At 41.4% G+C, this 10,991-nt stretch overlaps 1 long non-coding RNA gene across 1 annotated transcript; it reads right to left on the bottom strand.

Annotated features, from left to right (window-relative positions):
* Positions 1–4,927: 4,927 nt before the first annotated feature.
* On the bottom strand, positions 4,928–9,058 carry LOC310708037. The gene is made up of 4 exons (XR_014526814.1): positions 8,855–9,058; positions 7,248–7,295; positions 6,198–6,307; positions 4,928–5,435 (listed from the first exon to the last, which is right to left on the bottom strand). It is a non-coding gene; the product is annotated as an uncharacterized lncRNA (long non-coding RNA).
* Positions 9,059–10,991: the final 1,933 nt, after the last annotated feature.

Below are 10,991 nucleotides of genomic sequence, written 5' to 3'. Positions count from 1 at the left end.
GTCATGTCCAGTAGGTTTATTCCGGCCCCGGTGGCAGTATATTGTGGTAAAATCCTTTTAAAAAGCTCAACAACTTGGGGTGGCCCTTTGGGTGGCCCTCACGGCCCTTCACTTCATCAGATCTGGCCCTCTTTGAAAAAAGTTTGGACACCACTGATCTACACAAGAAGAAGTCATGACATTTGGGCGGGCAGAACAGTTTCCCTCTTCCCGTCTATCATGTTTCAGACCACTTCTGGACATAGCCCTCACAAGCTTCTGAACACCTCCCAAGCCTCCAAAATCATGGTTCAGTCTTTCTCCTGTCACCCACAATCATACTGATACATTTTCATTCGCTGAGAGGCTTTCTAGATGCTGGTGGAAATATTGCTACATGAACTTACTGCTTTACACCAGCTTCTTGTGCATAGGATTGCTCCCTACATTAAGCGAGATTGTTAGATTGATAATAGGAAGCAAATTCTAAATTTACGGCAGAGCAGAAACAATTTTTTTTAGAATTATGCAGCAAGTATTAACTGTTTTCCTATAAGATATTTGAACACTGAAACTTTGAATTGAAAAAATATTATTGATATTTAATATTTATCTTGTTGAACTACTATTGCATGCTTTAATTCTTCCATACCGTACTGTAGAGCTTTCAACTAGCAAAAACCTTCCTGGACTAGGTGACCCTTGAGTTCAAATTCTAAGATTCTATTATTCTTTCCTTCCTTTTAAAAGCAAGTAATTCAGAATTCCAGAATGGGTGGAAAATTTGGGTAGGGAGAATTTTGGAAACACCTCTAACATGCCTTTACATAAGGTGATAATCAGAAGAGGGGGTGGCTATGAGTGAGTTAGAAAACTTTAACTCTTCTACAAGCAGGAACAGCATTTTATAATAGGAAGCATTTCACACAATGTTTCTGAATTTGATTTCTTCAGGCAGCACAAGCAACACTTATCTGCCTACAATCCCATTTTTCTTTATGTCCCAATCACCACTGGACTTAGTGGACTGCCTACATGGAGTCATTAAGCTTGGTGGAAGTAGCAGGCCTAGCTTTGATCATTACCAAATATTTCTGATGGATGCCTTCAGGCTCTCAGCTTTCTCTCGCTGCTCTTGCCTAGTCTCCGCTTGACATATTCTCTTGTTAAATCACTACAATTTGCAACAGGTCATTCATCTTCCCAGCTACTTCTGACAATCCTCCGGTGCATCGAACCCCAATAAACAGGGAGACTGTGATGATAATGCCATAGAAATGTCAAGGTCCAGGGAGTTCAGTAATCACTACAAAATGACTGCGTTGAGAAAATAATTTGTTTGGGGTTGCATTCCACTAGCTATTTTTCTTTAAGCACTTGCAACACTAAGCTGTTTCATAAAGGCAAGGTTAACAGCATGGGTCCTATTTTAAGGCTCCATAAGTAAATGTAGTTTGAAGAAGTCTGCCAGATAAACAGCCTTAAATTATCTGAATATGAGATTGTAAGAGGCTTGATAACAGGAAAAGTCAGATGTGTTTCTAGCAGAGTCATGACAAACCACCAAATGGAGAACAGCTGGGGTGCTTTTGTCTCACGCCTGACTTGTTTTATGCAAGTGAGTTCAGAGCACAGATAAGAAGGCATGACAGGGACTTCCCAAACCAGTCCAGGGAGAGGTGAGGCCACAGAGGGAACTGGTAGCCTATGTCTGTTCTCATACTAAGCTCTCAATGATCTACTTGCCTATGGCAGGAGTGGGGAGCCTCAGGTATTTAGTGGGAGGATGTGATCATCCAGTCTTCTCTATCTTGCTTGAGAATCCTCCAGGCCATACTCCTCCCAGGTCTCAACTTCCTCAACTTACACCTCAACTTTAAGTGTTTTTGCCTGGGTGGAATGTCTGATAATGCCTCTTGCTTGCCTGGATTAATGTTAAAGTGATGTGTGTGTGTGCGCACACACACACACACACACACACACACAGAGAAATTAGCCTACTGTAAACCGCATCTTCTTTGCTTCAGCTGCTTTTGCCTCTCTTCCTGCCCAGCACTAGCACATGGCCCTGGGAAGGTAGCTCAGGAGGGACTGTGGCCCTCAAGCAGATATATATTCCCCATTCCTAACCTATGGAGTTGGAAGAGGCAATCTGAGTGCTCCACTCAGGCATTTATTATCTTGCGATGATAAGGTACCATGGGCCTGGCATAACCGACAATGTACTATGCACAGTAAACAAGGAAGGTCCTTCTGGCAAATATCCCCTCTTGGGGCTAGGTGCTCAAGAAGGTGGAGATGGTCTTCCAAGACTGTTTCCAGCAATAAGTTATTGGAGGTTACAGTTCAGTGCCATGAAAATAGTATTCTGGTGTCCTTAATGGGTCCATCTTGTTTTCTATGCATTGACATGATTAAGCTGCTGAGAGCTGTCATCAAGAGATTTGAAGTGTCATCAATATGAGCATGACATTCAGCTCTTTCTCTCTGTTCTATCTGAATCAGGAGAGGGGGCTGGGCTGATATCTTACACCAGTGCTTGAAGGTGATGATGGGCAGGATGTGGAGCCAATAAAGAATGGATTGTGAAAAGACAGAGATGGTGTGTGACCTGGGTTGTCTTGTCCAGGAGATGGGGAAACAACCTGCCATGAATGGATTGCACTTTCCTAGAAGGAGCTGGTCTGCAGCTTGAGAGGGTTCCTGAATTCAGTAGGGTAGATGCCTCAGTGGCTGGAAGTGTCTTTTTCCAGCTTGGACAGAAATGGCTTAGCCACTGTACTTGACACTCTGGCAACTTGCAGTATCTATGCAAGTATTGTAACAAGTGAAATGTATCATCAGTGGCTACAAACTGAAAGCCAATGAAATAAGGCAGCTTTCCAGGTCAGTTGGTGGAAACCTAGGAAAGCAATGCTCGTTTCCAAGATATGCAAGTTACTTTCTAGGGCACCTTCCTCCAAAAGCTTGGCTGGTTTAACAGTTTAATTGGGGGTTCCTCTCCCACTGTGCCATGAAGAACAGATTTAAGAAACAATCATCATGTTACATGATGCCCTTTTACATCGTGAGGAACTTGGCATGTGTTGCATTATGCAGCAATGTGTCGTTAAACTTCATGGCAGGATACAAAATAATCCATCAGGAGGGAAAGAGAAGCCTTTGGGGATCAAAGAAACTAGTGCACAATTGACTAATTGCTGTTTGGTGCAGCAACAGAAAGGGGGAAATTGCCATTTGTTGAACAACTGCTCAGGGTTGCTTTTAATTATTTGGTTGGTTCTTCTCATAAAGCTTACCTAATTACTATTTGAGCTCATTCTCTGGCTGATCCAGTGTCTGGGCCTCCTGCTGTCTACTTTGGTGCTGATATAGGCCTTAGAATAGGAAATGAATTTGGTAGGCACACTGATTAGGTCTTCTCCAGAGTCCATTGAATATTATTGCAGAAATGAGAACCTCAAACAGAGCAATTTTGAAGTTGGGTTCTTCCCCCCTGCCATTTTAGTGCAATCAACCTCAGGCCTTGGAAATGTAAATAGCATAGATGTGACTCTGACTGCCATCTCCATGTAGAAGAAAACTAAACATTAGAAATGGGTCTATGCCTAGTAGGCAGAAGGTAAGCCATATTTCACTAAGTTGACTGCTGGCCAGTTTCTAGTAGACCATTTAAGCAGCGGTAAGAAACATTGGGCCAGGGCGATAAATGTGGTCCTCCGGTCCTCTCCATCTGACCCTGGGGGCTCCCCTCAAGCCCCATTCTTCACTGGCCCTGCTTTGCACCTTCCTCAAGTGTTTTTGACTGGCTGGAATGTACCATTGAACTCTGATCATGACTCTTTCTTGCCTGTACAGTGGCTAGAGGGGCGTGTGCGTAGAAACTAGTCTTCTGTACAAAAGGTAAAAGATACATGCAATGTTCTGCCCACTTTTGCCCCTGCTGCTACTCACCTCTGTCATGTGGCCTGATAAATCAGATCTGACTGCCAGTGTCAGTGCCTCTGAATACCTATTGTGGGGAGACATGATTGGGGAGAAAGCTGTAGCATGCATCTTGCTTGTAGTATTCCCATAGATATCAAATTTGGAACTGCGAGAATAGGATGCTGGCGTATATGGCCCTTTGGTTTGATCCAGGAGGGTTATGCTTACATCCTTATGTTAGCATGGTTAAATACATACATACGTACATACACAAGGGGTTCCCTATTGTTATCAGAATCAGTGTGTGGGGAGAGGATATTTAAATTTCCCTTGCCCCCAGTTGAAGTCTTAATGAATTCCGACAAGCACTGCAATTGGCATTAGGAAAACAGCTTCTATTGGCACCAATGGATTTCTGTCCTAATGTTAACTAGTCCATAGTGTATGTTTGCCATAGACATTGTGGTTGGGAGGAAAGGCTTAAAACTTTCTTCCCCACATGCTGCGATTGTAATAAGTTCCACCCCCCTCCCTACAAATTTGTTACTTAATTTTTAAAACTGCACAACATGATCGTTAATCACGTCATTGATGTTACATCTAGTCTGCCCTTTAACTGTTAACGGATCATCAGTGTGCACTTTAATGCACAGTGGTGGATGGGCTATGCATATTCTTGCGCAGAAAGAAGATATACAACACAAGGCTGAAGTCATCTCACTCCTGCTACATATGATAGCCTGCCAAATGAGTTTTGCAATACTTGCAGTGAAAGCTATCATGCTTCACCTTGGCAGGCTTACTTCTGATGCTGTCCTTGGATGGAAGAAATGTGCTTCTGTCATATGAACACTTGCATGCATGCACACATACAGCCCAGCAAACTGCTCCACAATGAGATGATTTATGAGGAATATTAAAGAGTCTCAGTTTGGTCACTGAAGAAGTGAAGGAAAAGGAATTTATACCGTACCTTCCCTTTTTATCGCTTTTGCTTTGCATTATAGAATAATTTGTCAAGAGCAGCTAAAATGAAGAGTGAGTTGGGAGACTCAAGAATTTTGCTAGGCAGGCATTAGAATGAGGAATAATATTTACGGCATATATCCTTCATGCTGTTAATGTGCAGAAGTGAAGTATATTTGAAAAGGGGGCATCATCTAACTCTTGAACTCTTCTGCACCTTGTGTCTTTTATTGTTCAAAACAACCCAATTCCCTGCCCTCCATAACCAAGCAGTACCTCTTCAACTGGGAAGTATGTAAGTGATTATCTGTCATTAGCAGGAATCCTCACAGGCTTTCAACACGGAAGTCAGACCAGGGCATTGCTGCCCCCTCCAGGACTGATCTTTATGGCCAGATGGTCTGTAAACCTGGCGAATGCACAGTGGCTCATTACCGTGCTTGCATGTAACCCCAAGACCATCAGGGAGCCCTCCCAGCTGTTTTGCTTTGCCACACACAGAGCAGCACTTTTGCGGAGCAATTAGGCAATCTCTCTCCAAGTGATGAGTGCAGTATCTGTATCTGAAATGAGAAAATATTTACTTAGGAAAAAAACATAATAATCAGAAGCGCATTTGAAAATTGTCAGTGGAACAAGCTGCTCTGAGTACTAGATTGGCTATCTCGGCTCGTCCATGTCAGAAAACTGTACTGGTATAACTTAGTGGGACTTCCATTTTTGCAGAGGATCATGCTGCAGATCTGTCAATATACTTGTCACTTTGACGCAACACTTCAGCGTGGTTCTTCTGGATGAGGGTTCAGTTCTATTCCCACGTCAGGAATGCACCAGTATCTATTGATCCCAGGCTTCCTGCCACAAGGCTCACAGTCACAGCTATGTGTAGGAATCAGGGGAAATTTGATTCAGTTCACATTCAAGGTGAACCTACCCAAATCTCACTTTCTGAGATGATACAAGACCCATAGCACAACCATCCTTCATGATTTGACTTCTCTGACTTTTGCAGTTCTGCAGCCAAGTAATGTGTACAAAAATGCCTATGCATAACTACGGTAAAGTGTGCATAAAATGCATATATCAGTGAAAATAGTATACAAAATGGTAGTGCATAAGAGATTGCCTTTGTAATAATAAGAAGAAGAAGAAGAAGAAGAAGAAGTATATAAGGCCAAATTGTCATATACAAGATGTGTATATAAAGAGATATTCACACTAAAATGAGGATTTAAAAAGCAAATTGCATGATACAGAAATAACAAGAATGGGATCTAAGAGTAGAAAGTTGAGAAATAGAGATAAACTGAAATTGACATACATACCTCTAATCTCCTGCAGCAAGCTACGAAGACAGGGGAGGAGCTTTTGAGGGAGGCAAGCAGGTAGGTGGTTTTGAACTTCATCAGGGCTGGGATAACTGTAGCCTCTTGTGCTGAATCAGGGCATAACAGCATTTTATTCCTGTGACTATAAACCACTGTAACCATTTTGAATTCTGAATTTTAAAATTATTGACCTGCTGATGAAGGACAGGTAATTATTTTTATTATATACCTCAGAAAAAAGCCTGCAAACATCCTTTTCTGCCCCCAACCCTCCCCATTCCTCCCCTTTTTGTGTGACATTTTTGTGATGTTTTTGGGTCACTTCTTGGTTTGGCACGACGCATGTATGTGTGGTCGCGCACATATTGAACTAGCCCTTTCAGATTTGTACCTTGCATCTTTTTGGCAAAAATCACTTAGAGTTTTCTTGCCTGCATAAATAATGTGTGCATGTGTACATATGCACACACACAAATATACACACAGCTTTAAAACTTGCCACATCCGTACAGAATTTAGATCTATTCTAAATGTGAACTCAGAGAATTCAAAGACAGGAATGAGACTCTGGACACCTTTCTGCAGTTGTCAAACTTTCAAAGCTATTAGATTTTGCAATAGAGGGATGTAAAGAGGACCCTTTCACTCTTTGAAGTACAGCTCCCCACAGTTAAACTTTGATTAAAAAGAAAACCACATGTTCTGACAACTTTATGCAGAGAGTTACACTTGCAGACATCCAATACAATTCCTGTAGGGAAACTAATTAGACAACCTCCCTCACCCCACCCCAGTTGGATATTTTCCCACAAAAAGGTAGCAATGTTGACGGAAATTTAAGGTTTTACTGGATACACAACCAGACCCAAAGGCACCTGTTTTCCTTTTTATATTGTAAAGGAAAAGGGATTGAGGGTGAGAAAAGGTATCGGCTTTAAAACTTGCAAATGAACAGGATGCAGACATTCCTACAAAAAACCCCACATGTTCCAACAAAAAAGTGCTGTGTATTTCATTGTCAAATCTGATCCCTGTAACCATTCTCACCTGTCTCTGAAAGGGCGCAGTTCAGTGTATTTTACATTCCCTGCAATTCTGCAAATACAGATAATATTTTAACAACAACAAAACATTGGGAAAATATTGTGATGTCTAGCCAGAGTAAATTGGAGACATTCTGCCCTTCATAAAACAGACTAAAGTTTAAGCAGTTGTGTAAAAGATATTGTGGTCAGGCATTGCACAATAATAATGGGGTTATTGCAAGCCTTAAGCTACACATGGTGCCATAAATGTTTCACCGAGTTGATTTTATGTGCACTATGAAAGAATTAGAGAATCCAACATGGCCTCCCCTGACATTGTTTTAAGGTAATGCTGACAGTTGCACACATGTTTTTAAAAAAAGAAATGAAAAAACAACCAAATCACAGTTGAACTTTAAACATTAGATGCATCTATATATTCCAGGATTCAGTTACTTGCCTATACATTTACATACCACATTTCTGCCAATACATGTAAGGTGGTGCACAGTTTAAGATATTTAATAGAAAACAGAAGAGACAAGAATCAAAAAGGGAAAGGCAAAAAGGGAAATTATGGCAACATGGAAGATCAAAAACCACTTTCTACTGAGCTGGGCCACTAGCGCATCTGTGTTTTGCAGTTTTGTCTTGTGAACAACCTTTGATCTTCGAATGAAAGGTGGTATACAAATTTAATAAAATAATAATAATAAAATCTAACTCAGTATTTTTTACAGTGACTGGCAGTGAGTTTCCACGGTTTCAGGCATGACTCTGAAATGGGGTCTGAACATGAGAGAGGTATGAGAAGAGAACGGATGGTAAACTATGGAAGGGCCCTTTCTGTGGTGGCACCGCCATTATGGAACACTCTTTCAGGTGAAGTGCCTTTGTCCTCTACATTATTATCATTAGGTGCAAGGTAAAAATATTTCTGTTTACTCAGGCATTTAGTATGTGAAGTGCAGTACATTTTCAGCAGCATGCAATTATTGGATATATTTTGAAATGTGATTAAGGATGTCTCTTGACACCAAGGTCATCGTAGCCTCCAGTAGCAAATGCTGAATATAAAAACACACACACCATGCCATGAACCTGCTTCTTGGGTGCTCATATATCAGGGACATTGTTCTGTCCTAGGTGGGTTCTGGCCTGAATAGAAACTCCTAGAGAACAGAGCTGTCACAGGACAGCAGTGACACACCCAAGGCCCCAGACAAACAAAGGCTCACATAATAATAATAATAATAATAATAATAATAATAATAATAATAATAATAATAATATATTTATACCCTGCCCTCCCCAGCCAAGGCCAGGCTCAGGGCGGCTAACAACCAATAATAAAAACAAGTTGAATGCATACAACTTAAAAACAAGATTAAAATACAACATTAAAACATTAAAATGCAGCCTTGTCACAGGAGGAGAAAGGAAAAAAGAAAGAGGGGAGGGGGAGGGGGAGGGGGAGGGGGAGGGGTGGTGCAAATTCCAATCCCAGGCAAGTAGGGAATCTGGCAAAAGACACAGCACTGGCAGAAAAACGTTCAAGCAACTCTTCCAACATGGCTTTTTGGCTGCAGCTGCTGGAACCACACCCGAGTTCTAGCTGAATTCCATTACCTGTTGTCAAAGAGAGGTCTCCTTGTGAGGAGGACTTTACTCCTGAGAAGATATTGACTCCCAATGGGTCTTCCCTAAACTTTGGCACTTCTCTTTATGGGTTTCCATCTACCATTCAAGGCACTCATATGGGCTTGAGGCCTGTTGGCCTCAGAGACTGAACTCTCCTCCTTGTATGGATGACCCTCATCCAGCCTTCTTGTCTGAGAGTCCTCTTTCTCATCAGAAGATCTATTCAGGTCCTGGGCTTCTGTGGAAAGCTCCTATCTCTGCCACCACAGTGCCAAGAATCCCAGGGTTCTCAGCCTCACTTCCTTAAACCACAAGTACCTGCGCTGGTGTATTTTTAATTTTTTAACTGCCACCAATTCCTTCAGGCCTCACAATCATTTGGTAACATGCTTGGACTTGAATATGAGATGGACTCCAGGGACTAGGTTAAATTAAACTGGTTTATTTAGAGAGTTCTATATACAAAAGCAAAATTGAAGGCCTGTATTGGGGCTTAAGATGCTAGTTGGCAGTCTCCACACATTCCAGAGCTGCTGCTGCTGACTTTAGCCTCTGAATCGCTTTTGCCTCAAGCCTAGTACTCGATCCCAGCCAATTACCTCCACACCAACACCTGACTGACTGACTGACACTCTGACTCTGACACACAGACACTGACTGTTGATCTCCAATTGACCGTTTGTTGTCCAACTGACTGGAGCCTCCAGCCAACCAGACTGAAATGTGCCTCATCCAATCCAGCTTACTCAGTTTTGAAGCATTGTCTCTCTGCTAACCTTTCACCTGGGAACCAAAGCTAAACCAGCTTCTAACATTATAAGAATATAAGGCCACAGTTGTCATAGAATATATCTTTCTTTAAAACAATAACAGAAACACATGGCATTTTCTCCACAGTTTTGCTGCATAGCTAGGGCTTTAAGTAATCTTGCAGTGAGGAATCCCCCACCTGAGGAGGAATTATTATTATTATTATTATTATTATTATTATTATTATTATTATTACTTAATTACATTTCTATACGACCCTTCATCTGAGGTTCACAGGGCAGTATACAATATAAAAACAAACAAATGCATACCATAATAACAAATGAAACACTACCTCCCAGTTTAAAAGACTGTTTAATTAGCCATTTAGCCAAGTGTAATGATGTTCAACCTTGTACTGCTTTCAGTTTGTTGTAATGCTGTTAGTAAACAGATGTCTCATTTACTTAACTGTACCTTGTTTGTTAGAATCATGACAGTCATGGAGGCAATGATAGATGTTCAGGTAGATTTACAATATATCCATTTTCCCCACAAGGAGGGATGAGGGCCTTGGGTATATTTAGGAGAACGGGCGGGGGGGGGGGGGGTTAACTGTGGCAACTTAAATGTTTGAAGTGGTTTCCCAAAGATGTCTGAAATGATTTCATTTTCAAAGAAGATATGAAACCAGCAGAAAGATGCTTGCTTCATTTTGGGATATGGTATCAGTTCCAGACTAGGGAATTAATCCCAACACTACGTATCTGGAACCCAATGGCAGTACTCTAACCCTCTTTCCTATTCATATTAACACCCAGTGGGGAGTTGCATTAATAGAATCAATCCCACAAAAATTAGCTGAAGCTGAAGTAGGAAATTCTGCTCCCAGTATGGAGCAGACTAGAGGAAATTGAAAATCCCTTCAGTATGCTGCACTTTAGGTGATAATTGCTGCATTCCAAGGAGTTCAAATTTGTGGCACCCACTTTACAGTGGATTGCAACATTTTGATTAGCCAGACTGAAGCCTCACTACTAAGCAGAGAGAGAGAAACTCACTGAATACACACAGGGATAATTTATTGGTTGCCGTCGCTCTGCCAGGGTACCATGCAGCCAAATTAATTATTGAAGAAAGTCTAATATTGAGATCTTTGGGACTTCAGGCTAAGACTGCAGAACGTGTTTCCTGTTTCTCTCCATCAAGCCAATAGCCGGATCCCACTCACTTAGCTCAGACTGTTTGTATTATATCTTTGGGATTTAAAAACCAACCTTCTGCATCCAAGAACTACTTTGTTTAGTTCCTTATGTTTGCAAACGACTTTTTAATTACAGAGCTTAATGGCTAGATAATGCATTTTTGTAGTAAT

The sequence above is a fragment of the Podarcis liolepis genome, assembly GCF_965112155.1.
Source record: "Podarcis liolepis genome assembly, chromosome: 5".
Lineage (NCBI taxonomy): Eukaryota > Metazoa > Chordata > Lepidosauria > Squamata > Lacertidae > Podarcis > Podarcis liolepis.
The sequence above is the reverse complement of the archived record's forward strand: the minus strand, read 5'-3'. Positions and strand labels throughout refer to the sequence as shown.